General features: G+C 41.1%; 1 protein-coding gene and 1 pseudogene across 1 annotated transcript in view; both read left to right on the forward strand.

The window, feature by feature from the left end:
* Positions 1–19,534, forward strand: part of AGBL1 (AGBL carboxypeptidase 1) — a 637,151-nt gene that overhangs the window by 296,261 nt on the left and 321,356 nt on the right. The window lies entirely within an intron of this gene.
* On the forward strand, positions 3,817–12,805 carry LOC115945094 (tubulin beta chain pseudogene; annotated as a pseudogene).

A 19,534-nucleotide genomic window follows, 5' to 3' on the forward strand; every position in this document is an offset into this window, starting at 1 on the left:
GTCTGCCCTGAGCCCGGATTTATTCCTACAGGGACGTGGCAGGCGATGATAGAAACCGGGTTGTTGCTTCCACCTTTCCATGCAAGCTCGCCACCCCACCCCCACCCCCCTGCCAGGCACACTGAAATGGTACTGCCTGAGCAGAAGCTTCATTTCAAAAGGACAGTCTAGTAGCCATTTATTCCGTATCTTCTCAAGAAATTCCCAAGTTCTCCCCCTCTCTTGGGGTCTGTTTCCTCAACGACTGTGCTCCCCACCTGGCGTGGTTGCTCTGAGAACATTTTCAAAGCTCTGGGTGAAGCTAGGTAAGGAACATGCAAGGTGACTGAAAAGGTCTGACACGCCTCCTAGATTTTTCCAGTTTGCCTCACCTTCCCTACACCCCTCAGCTCACTTGGGAACCTCTGTTCCTGTACGTTTCCACCTGCTATTGGCTTGTGATGCAGTAGGAGCCACTAACGCTGAACCTCAGTGGTCTCTGAGAAGCCCTCACAAAGAGCAGAGCAGAGCACACGGGAGGCCAAGGGCATGGCAATGGGCAAAGCGGCCTGGGCCAAGTTTTTGAGCAAGGTGTTGGCTGACATATCGAAGATCCTGTCAGACTTTTGCCTGGACCTGCTAACAGCATGCTCGGGACAAGCACAAAAAAATAGTATTGTTCTAGAAAATTGAGATTGCAGTTGAGCATTTCATGATACATTGTATTTAATATGGTGGTTATAGGAGGTGTTAGGTCCAGTTATCCAACAAAGGTTTACTGAATGCCAAGGACTTGGATGGGGAATATAATGGGAGCAAGATAGAGATAGTTTCCATGCAAACTAAAGTAAGTGTTCTGAGTCAAGAGTAATGATTTCTGATGGAAAGTAACTTCTCTCCTGGGAGGAGATACATGAACTGACATGAGAAGGATGACAAAGAGGCAGTGATGGTGCAGGTGCAGTCCAGTCTGATAGAATAGCATGTTCAAAGGCCCTGTGGTAGGAAGAGAATGTGGTATGTTTGAAGAACTAAAGAAGACAAGAGTGGCCCCCAAGAAGAAGGGGACTTAGGTTGAGTTCCCTGGGGTAGCAGCCTCTGAGAGAGAGATCTGTGGGCAGGAAGTTTACTGGTGAGTGTGCTCAGGATCAACACCCAAGGAATGGGCAGAGGGCAGGATGAGCTACAAGGTAGTAGCAACAGAGGCCTCATTTGGTTCCTTAGATTGTTCTGCAGCTGAGATGCTCTTCAGAGCCCAGAGGATAGGGGGCCAAACCTTTCCATTCCCATATAGAAGATCTTGTAGGTTACCCCCAGGGAAGGGATGTGACCAAGGCTAGGGCAGATTTGGGGTCTGAAAGAAGTAATTCTCAGAGAAAAACTCAGTTTTGAGCTATACAGGCTTTTGGGGGAAAGGTTTACTTCTCTGTGCAAGCTGGATAAAGGCACCTCTCTGCAATCCTCAGACTCTGTCTTTGGTGATCTTGTAAAACTACCTTGAGTGGTTATTGAATTCTCTACTATAAATGCAGAAGAAGAATTAATTTTGAATGGATGAATCTGTACCTGGAATGAAAATTAAATGCAGTTTAATATGTATCAAGAGTTGGCACACGGTGGCCCACGGGCTAAATCTGACCTGCTCCCTGTGTCTTCAAGTCACTCCTTTCGTAAAATCTTTCCTAACTCACCCCACTTCTTCTGTCTCCCACTGAGGTAAAAGTCATTCTTCCCTACTTGCACTTTGTTGATCACATCATCATACTTGTTACATTTTATTATGATCATGTATAAGTTTGCCTTGTTGGCAGGGTGGTGAGATATTGCAGATATAGACTCTGTCCATTCAGCTCTGGAACCTGAGCACTTAGCACAGTCCATTTCCCACAGAAGGCATAAGTTTGCTGCATGAATGAAAGAGATAAATGGAGTAAATATAGTTGGTACGGGGGGAAAGAACCTGAGGAGAGCTGTGAGAATACCATTTAACATTATTCAGAGTCTTTTATTATAACCTTGTTTTCTCAACGTTATTCCTATCAGCAAGACATTGGTCAATGCAATTACTATCCATGTATCTTTGGGATTCAAATGCTCATTCTCCCTCCTATGTCTCCCTGCTTGTAGAGACCTGGATCTCAACTACGCCTGTCTCTCTTTACCCTAGTCCTGTCAGTGCTTTTATTCACCTTGGATCTCTGCACTCTGGTTCTGACCTTTGACGGTATCTTTACCTAGTGGCCTAGTTCCCAGCTGGAGTCTTAAATGACAGTCCTCCCTGAATAGCTTTCCATATTCTTGTCTTTGCATAGCCTGCTAGAAGTTTATCTTCATGCCATGTTAAGCCATAGGACTCAAGTGATACTGCTCACCCCTTTCATGGATTGGCCAGGATCAGTAGTCACCCAGTGCTCTGTGGTTTTAACCACTCTATTAGCCCTTGGGCCTGCTAGCTCTGCCTTGCTCTGATCTGCAGTCTTCCCTGACCTTCTAGAACTGGCACCAGAAGGCATTCTGTAATCAGAAATGAGAGAATGGAGAGGTCACATTGCTAGGGGGTGGCTACCTGGTACAACGTTTTTCCAGACGCAAATTCAGTCTGCCTGAAATCTTCTCCTTTACTATTGCAGCTCTTTGCTTGAAAAAGGAGTTTTCTTCCTCCAAAGGCAGGTTCTCCCCAGCCCTGTGACAGCTGAAGTGAAGCCCCAACACTGGGTGCTGACAGTGTAGTTGACTCTAGTACCAGTGAACAGCATGATGGCGGACATCATAATTAACAGTGTGTGGCATTCTAGGCTCATCGCAAACATTTTGTACTATGCTGGATCAATGCAGAATATGTATCTCATAAAGACACTTCTTAGAAACCCAGGTGTCTTTAGCGATGAAATGAGCTAAAAATTTGTAAAGACAAGGCCCCCTGGTTTTTTAAAATGGCTCCAACCCAAGAGGAGCTGAAGGCTTAGTTGGCAAGGAGACATAGTGTCAGATAGCAAGGCTAATGTGTAGCCCCTCGATCTCAGCTATGAAGGACCCAACTGCAGGATTAATATTTTTTTTTTTTGCAGGATTAATATTATTTTTCCTACAGTTGTCCAAGGACTCATCTAACAACACTGCCTCCCAATGTTGAATGCTGTGTTTATTCCTTCTCTAAGCAGCCAAACTTACTAATCTGGAATCAAGTCCCTGACCGGGTGACCCCTGGGAAGTGGAGAAAGCCAGAAGCCAGCCTGATGGCATGGTACCTGTTGGACCTGAGTAATCCTTGAGAGAACACTGGTTTGCAGGGCATGACTGTTTCATTAAAGAGTTCTCAGAAGTGTCTGGATGGGTTTCAAATACCCTCCTTTGCCTTCCTCCATGTGAGTGGGGTACACCTGCTTGAAGCAAAGGATGAGAACATGAAACATCTTTAACTAATCCTGAGCTTTTTTGTTCCCTCCCCAATTTGGTTTCCGGTCATATTGGCCCACAGTTATAGTTGTGGTGTTTCAGCTAAACAACAGCTGGGACTTGACAGCCAGCCAGCTGCAGCCTGCTAGAGCAAACACTTGAGCTCCTAAATGTATAAAAATGATAAAATGACTAGACATATAGGTTTCTAATTGCAGCCAGGATTCTGCAGCTGGGAAGTCACCAGAAGATATATATTCTGTGTTGTAATCCAGCAATCATGCGCTCCACCCCGACTGAAAAGCACTTCCCTTTCCCCCAACCCCAAGATTGCTGCCAAGACGTGAAGTCCATTTCCAGCCTGCAAATGATGTTCACTTCTTATTAAGGAGCTGACCCAGCTCTAGACTTGTAAGTCCAGCCAAAGATTGAGCCAGGGAGATGGATCAGTTGAAGTTCGAGGGGGACATGATGATAAGGTAATGTCAGAAATAAGAGTCTGATGCGGGCCTCAGGTGAGATATGCGGGGGTCACAAAGGCGGCCCCCCAATCCAGCCGCCCACAACACCGTCCACAAGATGTAGAGCAGAGCCTCTTCTCTCCTCTCTGCAATCTTCCCACCCTCCTCTGCCCTCCCCTCCTTCCCTCCTCTCTTTGCCCCTGTTCCTCTTATCTCTAGATGCACACCCTCCTTCCTTCACATGACTGGATAACTCATCATCCTTCTCTGCTGGACCTGTTCCAACAATGCGGAGATGTTCATCTTACTTGAACGTCTCTCCCAAGCATTGAGAGGGCTTTCTTCTTCCTTTGTAGCAGAAATTTCCCTGACATCAAATATTCATCCTTCCTTCTCTATATAGTTAGTCTTCCAAGCATTTGTTCTTGATTCGGGGGGAAAGACATGACCAAACTTCTGTAGTAAGTTTTCTTCTGCTTGAAATTTGGCTTGCGATACTGCCATTTCACAGTGGATTTAAAAAGCTGAGCTCTTTCTTTGTTCTCTCATTCCCTGGAGTACTGATCTTCAGCCTGTTGGACTAACTAGCCTTAATAGCAGAAGGACTGGCAGGGCGGGGGGAGAAGGATGTGTGACAAAGGAAATCGAGAAAGGACAGTACCTCTGGGATAGTGGAAAGCATTATCTGGCTATGTCATTGGGCCTGTGGTGCCACATTGCCCTGGTTTTTTGCTCTTTTGTGCTAGAACAAAAATCCTTAATGGAAAGGACCTTTTTTTTTTTTTTTCTGTTCTTCAGGGTTGAGCCCAGAACCTGACATCTGACATACACTTAAAAATAATGCTTATCAGTGAACAGTGAATGAATGAACTCTAGTCAAATCTGGTTGGATCTGTTTGTACTGATGTTAATGCCCTACATTTGTAAGATTTTCCAAAATGTTTCCACATATATCATTTTACTTGATGTGACTATTAGTGAGTTGTCCCTTTTTCCCTACACTTTCATGAATGAGCCAGAAAGCATAAAAATGAGCAAGTACTTTGAAGCAGAGAATTTAACCAGAAGGAACAGTGGCATAGATGATCTAGATATATCACATACCTGGCCTGTTGTGGTTTAGATCAGAGTCAGCAAATCATAGCCTGTGAGCCAAATCTGGCCTGCAGGTCATTTTTATAAATGAAGTTTTATCAGAACACAGCCATGCTCATTCATTCCATAATGTCTGTGGCTGTTTTCTCACTACAGTGGCAACGTTGAATAGTTGTGAGTGATGGTCAGTCCCACAAGGCCCAAGATATTTACTGTTTGGTCCTGGACAGAAAAGATGTGTTGACCTCTGGTCTAGATTTTACTAACAGCAGGTGCACATGTCACGTTTAAGGATGTCAAGGAAGGTAGGGAAATCCTGTCTGCCTTTGGAGCTCCTCTTGATTGTTGGGTGTGTTTTCTTTTTCTTTCTTTTCTTACTTCATAAAAAAGATTTTATTTATTTTTGCGGGGGGGAGAGAGAGAGAGAGAGAGAGAGAGTGAGCGCGCATGAGCTCGAGCTTGAGCAGTGGGGGGGAGGGGCAGAGGGAGACGCAGACTCCCTGCTGAGCAAGGAGTCTGAGGCAGGAGTGGATCCCAGGACTCTGGGATCATGACCTGAGCCAAAGGCAGATGCTTAACCTACTGAGCCACCCAGGTGCCCTGGGTGGTATTTTTAGATCAATGATCTACATAATACACTTAAAAGAAAGTTTAGGGAGTAAGCATGGGGAAAATAAATAAAAAAACAACACAAAAACAAGGGCTTTTTACTCCAGTTTGTTGTGGTGTCTCAAAAGGCTCAGCGTGAGGCACTCCTGAGGGCCCGTTGTTGTGCAAGTCACCTGCGACAGCGCGCAGCCTCCCTTCTTATCTCAGACTTTCTGTTGTCTTTACACTTGAGAAGTCACTCCAGATGCAGTAATTAGGTCTGGGTGCTTTTCATCATCCGTGGAGTGGGTGCAGACTGCCTTTGCTCTGAGAACTTAATTTTTTTTCCCTGAAGGATTCCTGAGTAGAGTGAACATATGGGACCTCTCACACCTGTAGGCATTTTAGCAATTTCCTCTGATGAATCCATTTGTAACCCTCTTCTCAGTTATACCAACGGGTTCCTCTTCTTTTCTTTTATTATTATTATTTTTTCTTGCAGTCTCTGAAAGATTTTGCCTTTCACAGGGCCAGGAAGTCATGAGATATCATGAGCTATCTGGTTAGCTGTGGGGAAATTTTTGCATTTGGATGACTTTGTAACTTGGATAAGTTGGGGTGGATTTTTCTACAGGCCGATCCTTTTTATTTATCTGCATGAGAACACCGTATTCTAGAAGTCCAATTCCAGGATTTGCAGTTTGCCTCTTTATCTTGGTGACTGTCATTTAGCCTTACTGGTTTTATCAGTGGGTTATACATAAGGAAACTGATTGCAAACTAGTTAAGTGACCTCAAGATTAGATTGAAATCCTGCAAGTAAAAAGAATATTGAAATACCCTGTTTCATGGAGGCATCTGCTGTGTTAAAATAGCATAGACTTTGGGATAAGAGGATCTGGGTTCAAGCCACATCTCCATCACTTACAAGCTCCAGGTCTGTGGTTGAATTGCTCTGTAACTTCTCTGAGCCTCAGTTTCCTCTTCTGTGAGATGTGGATGATCACAGTATCATCACCCTCACTGAATTCAACTCCATTGTATTCATTTTGACAGAATTCTCTTGAGCATATACTTTTTCTAGGCTCTTTGTCTAGCACTGTGGTTATACAAAAATATAATTTTTTTCTCCTCACAGTTTACGCTGTGCTGAGGAGTCAGAGACACAGAAAGATGGTTTCATTATGACTTGGTACAGATTCTATGGAATATGATCCAGGTTGTGTAGGGATATAGGAGAAGGATAGTTTGCTCAGTCTGAGTGTCCAGGGAAACTTCCTCTGAGACAGGATACCTGAACAGTGATTGGATTAGAGTCATCAAGCTAAGAAGAGGAGTATTTGGGGAGGAAAGAGCTTGAGGGGAGGACATTGAGAGATGTTTAGAGGACACATGGAAGAAGACAGACTGGCAGAATGTGAGTGGCAGGGGAGAGTGAGAAACCCAGGGTGACTTGGACACGCCAAGGGACAATGGCATCATCTATAGAGCAGGATGATCTTTTGTCAGGGGGAGTCTCATGGCCCCTTGAGAAACAGAAAAGAGTGCTTTGAGCCCACCCTCCTTAATTGTGGAAGTTTTAAAGTCTCTTGATATTTCCAAGATTTCCTAAGGCTTAAGTTCTCATGATCTCCTGAGTGTATACACTTTCTTCTGTAATGCCGTGGGTTTCTACACTATATTTATCCACATGCGAAACTGTTCACTTCACTTGTTGCTGCAAATCACTCAGAGAAACATTCCTGAACATTGTAGACTCAATCCAAGGGCTTGTTGATAGATGGTAGTCACCCTGGGTACCACGAAAGAAAGCTTTCCAGATTATTTCCTTTACAGGCCTGTGCTCAAAAACCCCGTTGGCCTTTGTCCCCTCCTGCATTTGGCCTCCTAGGACCCTTGTCTTCCCTCTTCACTGCTTCGTTCACACTCTGTTGTTTTCTCCTCCTCTTCCCTCTTTCTCTGGAACCACAAACCATTCCCCAAACCTCCCCACTCTCAGAATGGTTGCTCCTTATTCTCAGAACCTTTGGTGTTCACTGGCATCCTGGCTCTTGAGACATTGAGACAGGAGGTGAGTGGGGGAAGCATCACCTTTTACTCTGTTTATTAAGTTTTTCCTTCAGAAGTTAGTTCAGGTTCTGGGATAGTACTTGTCACTGGGACATCAAGTTTACTCTCTGGTTTTACTTCTCTTAGGAGATGCTTCTCAGAAGCAGTAGTTTTGTAGGTCATCTTGTCCTTTCCCTAATGTTTGTATTTAAAGAAAGGTGATTGTTGAGTATTATTCTCCCCTCTTCACTGGTTGTTCCCATGTTGATTTTATAAGTTCTGCAGGATAATGTCTCAGTTTTGGGCTGAGGAGCTCAGTTTGTCCTAGTGGGCTGTCCTAGAGAGGATGAGACTGTGGGTCTAATACTCAGGCTAGGTAGTCACACAATTAAAAAATCCCAGTTTCATTGCTACAGGCTGCACCTTCATTCTGCTAGCTGCCCCAAAGGTGTATGCCATTGATCACAAAGTTAAGCAGGTATGAATGACCCTGAAAAATCTATCACTGTCCTGGGATCGTAAGCCTACTCTTACATCAGCACATTCATTGGCCTTGAAAATCTTTATTTAGCTAGCACTAGGGTTTTTGCCTGATTTTTATGACTGGGATAATAGGGCCAGGACCCTTTTGCTTGTGACAAAAACTCATGAAAACTAGCTTAAGTCAAAAAGAGAATCAATGCTCATTTATCAGAAAAATACAAGGGGACAATGGACTTCCTCTCCTCTCAGCATTGTTCCCTTTAAACCTGCCCTCTCTTTCCTGGTTAGGTTTCCCAGATAATAGAAAAGATGATCACCAGAAGTTTCAACTATTCATAGCCTTTCAGTACTCATGGCTTCTAGATAGGATTCATCCTCTTCCTTGACAATTTTAGCAGCAGTCCTGGGGGAGGCTTTAATTGGCACAGTTTGAATCATGTGCATATCCAAGGGCCATTGAGTGGGTGTGAAGGAATGTGGCACTCTGATTGGCCAGATCTGGGTCATGTGTTCAATCCTGGAACTAAATATGAAATGAGCCTCTTCTGAAGCATTGGGATTGAGGATGAAGAATACTGATGCACCCAACACATGCTGGATTTATGCTTCCTAATCCCAATGAAGAGGATACAGTCCTGGTAGACTGGGATCCAGTCCTCACACCCTGCTCAGCTCTGTCAACTGTTAGGCACTGGATCCTGATCCCATACCCAAGTTGTTGATTGGGATCCCGTAGTGAGACTGTTTACAGTTACTATAGTGCCATAACTACCTGAGGGTACACATCAACTCTGTATGGTTGCTGCCATAGTATCTCACTGTCCTCATATATATGGAAAGAAGGTAGTTCTAAATAAAAGTGTTAACATATATAGTCTTTTATACATATATATATAGTCTTTATATGTGCTATATTTTGTGAAAGTATATATACACATATATAGTCTTTTACTTGGGAGCACTGATCTTTGAAAAATAAATCTCAATAATTCCCACTTCATAACAGGTATACCACAAGCCATTATACTCATGTATTTGTTTTGTTCATAAAATAATTCACACATACTGTAATGCAGAGAATAATGTGAAGAATATGCTTAAAACTGATGCTAATACTTGACAAATTGTAATGCTTTTACATATTTGCTTCTGGTTTATTTTTAAACAAAGAAATATTGAAGATAAGGATTGAAGCCTCCTTGTATCCATTCAAAACCCAATTTCCATCCTTTCCTCTCCAAGATTACAAATACACTGAGCTGGTGTTTGTCATTCATATCTCTCTATCTATCCATCTCTCTATCTGCTTCTGCTTTTGCATTTTCTCTTTGCCTTTTTTGGTCAATTTTTCTATGCCTGTATATGACTAGCTTACAATGTTTTCATAGAAAATGTTAATTTAAGTTCTCCATTAATTAAAAGTAAACACACATACACCCCCCAAAAAACACCCTAAAATTAACAGCAACAACAAAAAAATCCTCATATGTAACTTTTTCCCAGGTTGATCTACCAGCTTTTGTGAGATGTTTAAGAAAAAAGAGAAGAAACAAAAAACTCCCACTATGATTGTGATCTTGTTGATTTCTCCTTGTAATTATTTTTGCTTTTGTGTTTTGAAGTGATGTTGCTAGGGGTATACATATTCATGGTTTTCTGAGAGTTTCTTAGTGCATTGTTGCTTTGAGGGTTATATTTTGTCTCCCTTTATTCTGATTAATGATTTTGCTGTGAATATTTTTTCCATGTAGTAGTGATTGTTAGAGGTTTGTTTATTACTCAGTTTTCTCTTATTTTGTGTTTGCTGATCATCTCTCTTTTCCTATTTTATTATTTTTTATTCTTTTTTTGTGTGTATTCATCTTCTTTCTTTGGATTTACTCTGTTTTTCCTCTTTGATCCTTGATTTGAAGAAATTCATTTTATGATATTTATCATTTACAATATAAATTTGATAAGCATTATTTTCTTATATTGCAACCTATTTTGTAATTTCCAACATTATTTCTTTAAACCCGTGGATTGATTAAATTCTGTCTTTAGGCATCTGATGGTGGTAGAGGTGGTTATTATTATTAAAATAATTGTTCTTATAAACTTTGAGGTAATGCTTGATTTCTAATTCGGTCCCATTGTGATCAGGGAACCTGGACTATATGGGAATAGTTCTTTAATATTTATTGAATAGGAATCTTCTTCATAACATATATGGTACCTGACAAATTTTTATGAATGTTTAATATATGGTATAAAGATGGACATATTCTCTGTTGGGAGCAGAATTATTTAAGATCAAGCTTTTTGATACAGTATTTAAATTTTTATCTTATTTTTTCTTTTATCCTTTTTTCTATTTGATTTATCCATTTCTAAAGGAAGTTTATTAAAAATATCCTAATATTATTTGTCCTTGGAACTATTTTATCTTGTCTCATGTTTTTGTCTTAAATTTAATTTCCCCCCAATATTAGTATGGCTAACTCAGATAGAAATATATCTAGTGAATCTTTTTTTTTCCCCCAAAGATGTGTTTTCAACCTCTCTCTGGTAATTTAAATATTCTTCTTCTAAATATTATGTAGCTGAGGTGTTTGTTTGTTTTTAGAAAATCCAATAAATAGTAGCATCTTTTAAAAGATTACTTAATTTTATGTTTACTGTAAGTGCTGACCTATTTGCATTAATTTCTTTCATCGTATTTTGTGCTATTTACTTAACATAATTTTTTCTTTGCTTACTTTTTTTAACCCCACCATTTCTACCTCTGTTGGCTTATAGATTTTTAAAAATTCCTTTGTTTTTCCCCTCTGCCAGATTGGAAATTATTAATTATTTTTTTATTATTTTTAAAAAATTTTCCTTAATTAAAAAAATATTGAAGTGTAATATACATATAGAAAATTGCACACAAAAAAGTGAATTTGTCACAAACTGAGCATTCACGTAACTCACATACAAGAAATAAAACATTGTCGGGGGTCCCGGGTGGATCAGTTGATTAAGCTTCAGACTCTTGATTTCAGCTCAGGTCATGATCTTGGGGTCCTGGGTGGAACCCCAGGTGGGGTTGTGACCTCAGAGTGGAGTCTGCTTGAGATTCTCTCTCTCCCTCTGCCTCTCCCCCTTTCTAAAATAAATAAATAAATAAACTCTTAAAAAAGAAATAAAACATTGCCGATATTTCAGAAGCACAAAGCATTAGTGCATTTTAAAGATAAATCTTTAAAGTTAGTTAAGTTCCACTCTCAGAAACTTCCTGCTTCTGTGTTCAAACCTTCTGCCTCTGGGGCACGTCCCATCCTTCCAGCCTGTGACTAGCAGCATAGAAAAAAAGAATTACCTATTATCTTCTTGCCCCATACAAACCGTGAGGCGAACAAAAAAAATAAAATAAATTTTAACCATGAAGAAGTCTTGCTCATCCAGGCTGGTAAGTGCGGCAACCAGATCAGTGCCAAGTTCTGGGAGGTAATCAGTGATGCGCATAGGATCGACCCTGCTGGAACCTACCTATAGTGACCTGCAGCTGGACTACATCTCTGTGTATTATGATGAAGCTACAGGTGGCAGATATGTTCCTGAGGCTGCCTTGGTGGATCTAGAACCTGGGGCTATGGACTCTGTTCATTCAGGTCCTTTTGGCCAGATGTGAAGACCAGACAACCTGGTTTTTGGTAAGTCTGGGGCAGGCCATGGGCCGCTCTGTAGAGTGGCCAAGCTGGTTGCCTCAGTCCTGGATGTGGTGTAGAAGGAGGCAGACAGCCCTGACTGCCTGCAGGGCTTCCACTGGAGCCGCTTGCTGGGTGGGGGCACAGGCTCCAGAGCGGGCACCTTGCTCATCAGCAAGACCACATCATGAACACCTTCAGGTGGTACCCTCACCCAAAGTGTCCCACACTGTGGCTGAGCCCTACGACACCACCCTCTCTGTTCATTAGATGGTAGAGAACACAGATGAGACCCACTGCATGGACAACTGGGCCCTTTAGGACTTCGGCTTCCACACCATTAAGCTGACCACATCCCGCTGAAGGGACCTGAACCACCTGGTCTCAGCCACCATGTGCAGCATCACCACCTGCCTCCATTTCCTGGTCAGCTCAGCACTGGCTTCCACAAGCCAGCATTCAAGTTGGTGCCCTTCCTGCATCTCCACCTCTTCGTACCTGGCTTTGCCCCTCTGACCAGCCATGGAAGCCAGTGGTGTGGGGCCCTCACTGTGCCCAAACTCACCTGGCAGGTCTTTGATGCCAAGAACATGATGTCTGCCAGTTCATGGCCATGTTCCGGCACAAGGTCATCTCAACTGGTATGCAGGTGAGGGCATGGACCAGATGGAGTTCACTGAAGCTGAGAGCAGCAGGAATGACCTTGTACCAGCAGTACCAGGATGCCACCGCAGAAGAAGAGGCCTAAGGCAGAGCACCATCACCTCAGGCTTCTCAGCTCCCCAGCCTTCTTCCTCAACTGCCCCTTTCCTGTCCCTCAGAATTTGCATTTCCCTCCTCTATCTTGTTTTGTTTTTGTTTTCCTTTTTTGGAGTGGAGGGCCCTAGGACAGTGCGTGGCACATAATAGGCACTCAGTAAATATTTATTTTTGTTAAATGTCTCCTCTCTTCCACTCTGGGAAACCTAGATTTTTGCCCTTCTGGGTGACCCTGTATTTCCTTTTGGTGCCCCCTTCTCCCCTCTGTCCATTTGATATTTCCCTTGGTTTTTAAGATAATTCTCCAGGAAGCTGGGTTTCATTGGATCCCCTTTAGAACCACGCACTGCAAACCCAGTTGATGGCCACCATCCATGTGGTAGCCCAGGGGAAAGGAAACCAAGCCACCTCATAGCAGGTAGCGGTACCTATAAGGAAGGGGTAGGGTTTTCCATTCTAGAGCAGTTTTGGAGAGGGGGATCCAGGCTATTGAAGTCCTAATTTCCAGGTGTTTCCCTGCTCCTCTCTCAGCTTCAGGGGAGGTGTTAACAGTATTATCTCCATTTTTAGTCTTCTTCCAAGCTCTGTTCCAAGCTGTTTCCTTTGCAGGGGTTTGCCCCCACTCTGTCAAGTACCATCCTTCCCTCTCCCACTTTACCTCCTTCACATGTTGGGTTCCATCTTTTTCCCCTGGTCAGAGAAGGGGGCCAAGAGGGAGAAGAGAGACTGGCCTTGTTCCCAAAACCCCCAGAAAGTCGATTCCCCCCCTTTTCTTAACAAAAACCCAGCCCTGCTGTGTATATATGGAAAGGTGTGTACTGCCACCTGAATATTGGAGTTATTCCTCCAGAGAGGGGACAAGGAGACCCTTCGTCTTTTGGCAGTATCTTATCTCTTCCTTTTGCTATTCCCTTCCTCTCCCCACCCTTGGTTTTGTCCAATCCTACCCTTCAAATTTCTATTTTGTGTTGAACTAACTTTTTTTTTTTCCATATTGAAATGATGACATTGCCCCAAGAGCCAAAAATACATGAGAATTGAAAAAAAAAATAAAGTTAATTAAGTTCTGTAAATTAGCTAAAGTTATACGGTATCTCTATACTTTCCCATATGAGATGGGGCCTTGAACAAACCTAACTAGTCATTAAACACTGTTTCTCACCTTCTTTAATGTTGTTTTTAACTTTAATTTCACTTAATTGAAGCAAAGAAAGTCAATTATTTTTTATTTCTGCAGTTACATAAATTTACCCAGTTGCATCTCACTTCCTCTCTGTGTGCTGTTTTTGCTTCTTCCTAAAGTACATCCTGTAGTAGTTCTTTTCAGTACTGATTTATGAGAATGAAACTCTAAACTTCATTTCATGTCTAAAAATATCTTTATTTCATTTCACTTGAATGACTTTTCATGCTGACATAAAATTCCAATTTGACAATTAAGAATTGTCAAACTGGACAGTCAATACTTGAAATTTTTTTCTCCATTGTCTTCAGGTATTTATCATTAATAATGTTAAACCCACACAATATAATTGACATTTATTTGAAAGAAATTTGTCTTTTCTATTTGATAGTTTTTAAGAACGTTTCTTTCAATTTTCACTATAGGGTGTCCTCCTATTTTCAGTATGGCGTCTCCCCCTTCTCCCATCTGTGCTTGATGACCCCACCTGTGGGTTCTGTATGGTTCTGCCCCTTGAGAATAAATCTTCAGTCTTCTGACATGGAAGGGAAAGAAAGGTTGCTTAGTCATATAACATGGGGGATGGGATCTGAGGGTCTGATTTCTTTTCATACAGACTTTCAACCAATACTGTATTTGGAAATTTTCTGTATGTCTCATGGTGAGAGACACCATTTGCATCCATTTTATGATCTCTTTCTCTTGTAAATTGGCTTCCTTTCTTTTGATGTATAAATTTGAGGGATCTCTGATCTGCTAGTTCACATAGCACTAGACCATCTGCTTTCAGTCTCTCAATATTTAGATATTTCTTGTCTGTTGTCATGTCTTCTATTTTCTGTGTGTTTGGAGATTTATGAATATTATTAAAATCCTTTACAGTAATTTTGGAGGGGGGTTCCTGGAGATATAATAGATGAGTTCATATATTCAATCTTCAGTGTTTAAATAAAAATCCTTTCCATTAAGATTTTACAGACATTGGAAATTCTATTAACAGAAGATAGAGTCCTTCATTTCATAATTAGAAATATCCCAGAGAGACATAGCACATTAACTTATAATTATAAATGGCTGTTATGCTTCCCTCTTTATAATTGACCCCCGATTCAGAATTAATTGCTTCCATATCCCTGTTATATCTCCTTCACATATTTACAGTTTTTGGTTGGCAGGCCTCAATAACTAGACTGTGAACTACTTGGGATTATGTTCAAGGCACTTTTGCACTTGAGTATCTTTGGTCGTGATCACAGTGCTTGGTGCAGAGGACGCTTCATAAATGCTTCTTCAATAAAATGGAATAATTTAGAATCGAATTAGCACAAAAACTTTCAGCTATGACAAGAGTGTTTCTCACCCATTGGCAAGAAATTTCAACCAGATGTTCCCTGTGTTCCCAGATTTTTCTCCCAGATTTGCCACACGATTTGATTGATCATTGGGTTTGGCAACTGGCATTATGAGGAGATTAAAACCTCAAGTAATGCTAAATTAACAATATTCCTTTATGTTTGTATAATTCTTTCATTGTCTTAAGATGTTTCTGTAGTCATATGTTTTTTTAATCCTCCTATATCCCTGCAATATCAGAGAGTTACAAGGTGTACTTTATTTTGTTTTTGTGTATTCTTTCGAAGAATACAAGGTACTGGTGGGGATAATTATCATCAATTTGGGAAAATAAAAGAGTATTTCCTTCTTTAATGTGATTTTCTGTAAAACTATGAGAAGCCAAGGGTAAAGAGACCTCTCTTTATTCTTTTTATACATACAAAATAAAGTTCCTATTTAGTACAAACGGCTAGACACAATTTTAAGTATCCTGGATATTCTTGCCTACACAATAGCTGACATCCAACAAAGGTCAGCAAGAGGATTAATGACCATTTTGCCTCGAGTATAAAGAGTTGCTATTGTTAATTCTGAATATTGTCTATTCTATCCCTAAAGAAACAGGAGGCCTGGGGATTGTGGCTGGGCTGTGGTTCCAGGAGAGAGGAATGGTATGGGTTTGGCAAAGGTGAGGGTCTGTGCGTAGACACTTTGAACAAAGTGAAATGGAACCATGAAGCTCTGATTACACAAGGGAATGTTTGCAAAATCAAGGGAAAGATCCAGAGCAAGACAGCCTGGTAAGAGCTTTAGAGGGTGCTAATTCAGACTAAAAAGAAGGAATGCACATTGAATAAGTTTATTTATTGTGGAATAAACAAAGAATGCAACCTCTGACCTCCACTAATCGGTATTTACAGTTTAGTTCTCTCAACTAGGTTTATAGAATGAAGTGTGTGTGGGCGCCTGGGTGGCTCAGTCATTAAGCGTCTGCCTTCGTCTCAGGTCATGATCCGGGGGTCCTGGGATCGAGCCCCGCATCGGGCTCCCTGCTCAGCGGGAAGCCTGCTTCTCCCTCTCCCACTTCCCCTGCTTGTGTTCCTGCTCTCGCTATCTTTCTCTCTGTCAAATACATACATAAAATCCTAAAAAAAAAAAAAAAGTGTGTGTGTGTGTGTGTGTGTGTCTGTGTGTGTGTGTCTGTGTAAAGTAAACTTTGTGCCCAATAAGGGGCTAGAACTCATGACCCCAAGATCAAGAGTTGCATGCTCCAGGTGCCCCATGGAATGAGGTTTTGAGCTTCGATTTAGCTAGTATGAAGCTGTGCATTTTTAAATGCTTTAAAGGGGATGCCTGTGGGGCGCCTGGGTGGCTCAGTTGGTTAAGCGACTGCCTTCGGCTCAGGTCATGATCCTGGAGTCCCTGGATCGAGTCCCGCATCGGGCTCCCTGCTCGGCGAGGAGCCTGCTTCTCCCTCTAACCCTCCCCCCTCTCATGTACTCTCTCTCTCTCGTTCTCGCTCTCTCAAATAAATAAATAAATCTTTAAAAAAAAAAAAAAAAGGGGACGCCTGAGTGGCTCAGTCAGCTGAACGGCTGCCTTTGGCTCAGGTCCTGATCCCAGTGTCCTGGGATGGAGTACTGCATTGGGCTCCTTGCTCCGTGGGGAGCCTGCTTCTTCCTCTGCCCCTCCCCCTGCTTGTGCGTTCTTTCTCTCTCTCTGACAAATAAAATCTTTAAATGCTTTAAAGGAAGCTAAAGTGGTAAATAAATCATTCTGCCATCTTAAACTGTCCACAAGGTGTTCAGTGAAAGTAGTGACCTGGTTAGCAGCCAGGAGACCCAAGTTTCAAATCTGCAATTGAATATAAAACATTCAATTGTTATGTAAACGGTGGGGAATAGGGGAATACTCCTTCCTCTTCAGAAAGATCAAATTAATTAACATCATATCATAGCATCAGGGATATCATCTGCTAATAACTAGCAGCTTTTCAGGTGTGACTTCCTTGGGTATCTAAAGAGTTTGTCAGTCTCCTCTCTGAGCTATTTTTATGTTAGCTGTGAGAAAGCCGAGTAACCTCAGTGTCTGTGGCCATTGCTGACTTGTCAGACAAAATGGGCAACTCGTACTACTGTTTTCTTCTCCTGAAAAAAAGACAGATAAACATCCATCATATAGGTAGGACTTCAGAGCTTTATGGTGACAGCTGATGGAAATGCCTTTCATGCCTGTAGGTTGTGGAGGGAGGCTTTGTCTCTCTCAAGGCTTGCTGATGATCATTACCTTGCAGAGAACTTACCAACACCTTATGCTTGACCTCAAAATGAAAGTTGGAGATTCACATGGTGGGCAAGAAAGGTGAGGACAGGGGCGCTGGGTGGCTCAGTCAGTTAAGCATCTGCGCTTGGCATAGGGCTCAAGGGGTGTGCTTCTCCTTCTCCTTCTGCCTCCTCCCCCCTGCTCATGCTCTGTCTCTGTTTCTCTCTCTCTCAAATAAATATATAAAATCTTAAAAAAAAAAAGTTGAGGACAAGTCAAAACACCTGATGTAATTTAAGCAAGACCCTTAATAAACAAGTAGAATCAAGATATTCAAAATTAATGTAGTTCCTAACGTAAGTATATTTAGTATGTTAGATGTATTTTAATGTATCATTGCTGTGATTTGGTATATGTGAAAAATTTTGGAAAGCAAGCTGTGTGGCTTCAGATTTTCTAACATTATTCATAAGGCTCTTCTACATTTCATCTCCAGCTAGATGATTAATAAATAGGGAACTTGAGCTATATAAAAAAAAGAAATCTGAAGACAGGTTATTCCACGTTTCAGTGTGTAAATAGGTAGACATATGCTGATAGAGTAAAACCTCAGTAATTAGGGGGCTAGTTGATGGAGTCTGTGCAATATGTAATGCTATATTTCACAATTTTGGTAATTGCATTTACAAAATTGGGGTATAATTCACATACCAGGAAATTCAGCCATTTCAAGTGTGTAATTAAGTGGTTTTTAATATATTCACAAAGTGGGGGTGCCTCAGTCCATTGAGCATCTGATGTCGGCTCAGGTCATGATCTTGGGGTCCTGGGATTGAGCCCTTGTCAGGCTCTGGGCTCAGCGGGGAGTCTGCTTCTCCTTCTCCCTCTGTCCCTCCCCCTGCTCCTGCTCTCTCTCTCTCAAATAAATAAAATCTTTTAAAAATATATATTCACAAAGTGGTAAAACCATCAATATCTCTTATTTCAGTACATTTTCATTACCCCAGTGGAAATGGTATACCCATTAGTAGTCATTCCCAATTCTCTCATCCTCACAGTCCCTGGAAATCACTAATGTATTCTGTCTCTATGAATTTGCCTATTCTGGACATTTCATAAAAATAGTGTCATATCATATGTTGTTCTTTATATCTGGCTTCTTTCACTTAGCATAGCGTTTTCAAAGTTCATCCAAGTTGCATGTTTGACTTAATAATGATTTAATAATAATATTCCATTGAATGGACATACCACATTTGTTTATCTGTTCATCAGTTGATAGACATTTGGCTTGTTTCTACTTTTTTGGTTGCTGTGAGTAATGCTGCTATGAACATCCATGTATAAGATTTTATGTGAACATACGTTTTTCAGTTCTCTTGGGTCTCTAAGAGTGGCTACTGGGTCATATGGGTACTCTATCCTTGACATTTTAAGGAACGGCGAAACTACTCCAAAATGCTGAACCGTTTTGTATTCCACTAGAATGTATAAGAGTTTCAATTTATCCACATTCTCTAACATATTCTGTTTTATTTTAGCCATTCTAGTGGGTGTGAAATGGTATCTTATTGTGGTTTTGATTTGCATTTACCTAATGATGTTGAATATCTTTTCATGTGCTTATTGGTGATTTGTATGTCTTTTTTTTGAGAAATGTCTATTCAAATAATTTGCCCAGTTTTTAATTGGGTTGTCTTATCAGATATATGATTTGTAAATATATTCTCCCATTCTGTGGAATGTCTTTTACTTTCTTGATGGTATCCTTTGATGCCCAAGAGTTTTTAATATTGATGAAATCCAATTATCTGCTTTTTTTCTTTTGTCACTTTTGCTCTTGGTGCCATATCTATGAACCATTGCTTAATCCAAGGTCACAAAGATGTGATCCTGTGCTTCTTTCAGGAATTTTATAATTTTACTCTTAATATTTAGCCGTATGATCCATTCTGACTTAATTTTTGTGTATGATTTGAGGTGAGGATCCAAATTCATTCTTTTACATGTGGATATTAAGTTTTCCTAGCACCATTTATTAAAAAGACTGTTCTTTCCTCCTTGAATTGTCTTGGCACCTTTGCAGTAAATCAACTGACCAAAAATGTGATGGTTATTTCTGAACAGTCAGTTCTGTTTCCATTAAGCTATATGTTTATCCCTATGCCAGTTCCATACTATCTTTTTTTTTTATTCTTATGTTAATCCCCATACATTACATCATTAGTTTTAGATGAAGTGTTCCATGATTCATTGTTTGTGCATAACACCCAGTG

This window comes from Leptonychotes weddellii, chromosome 9, assembly GCF_054177405.1.
Source record: "Leptonychotes weddellii isolate Sample4059 chromosome 9, ASM5417740v2, whole genome shotgun sequence".
Classification (NCBI taxonomy): Eukaryota; Metazoa; Chordata; class Mammalia; order Carnivora; family Phocidae; genus Leptonychotes; species Leptonychotes weddellii.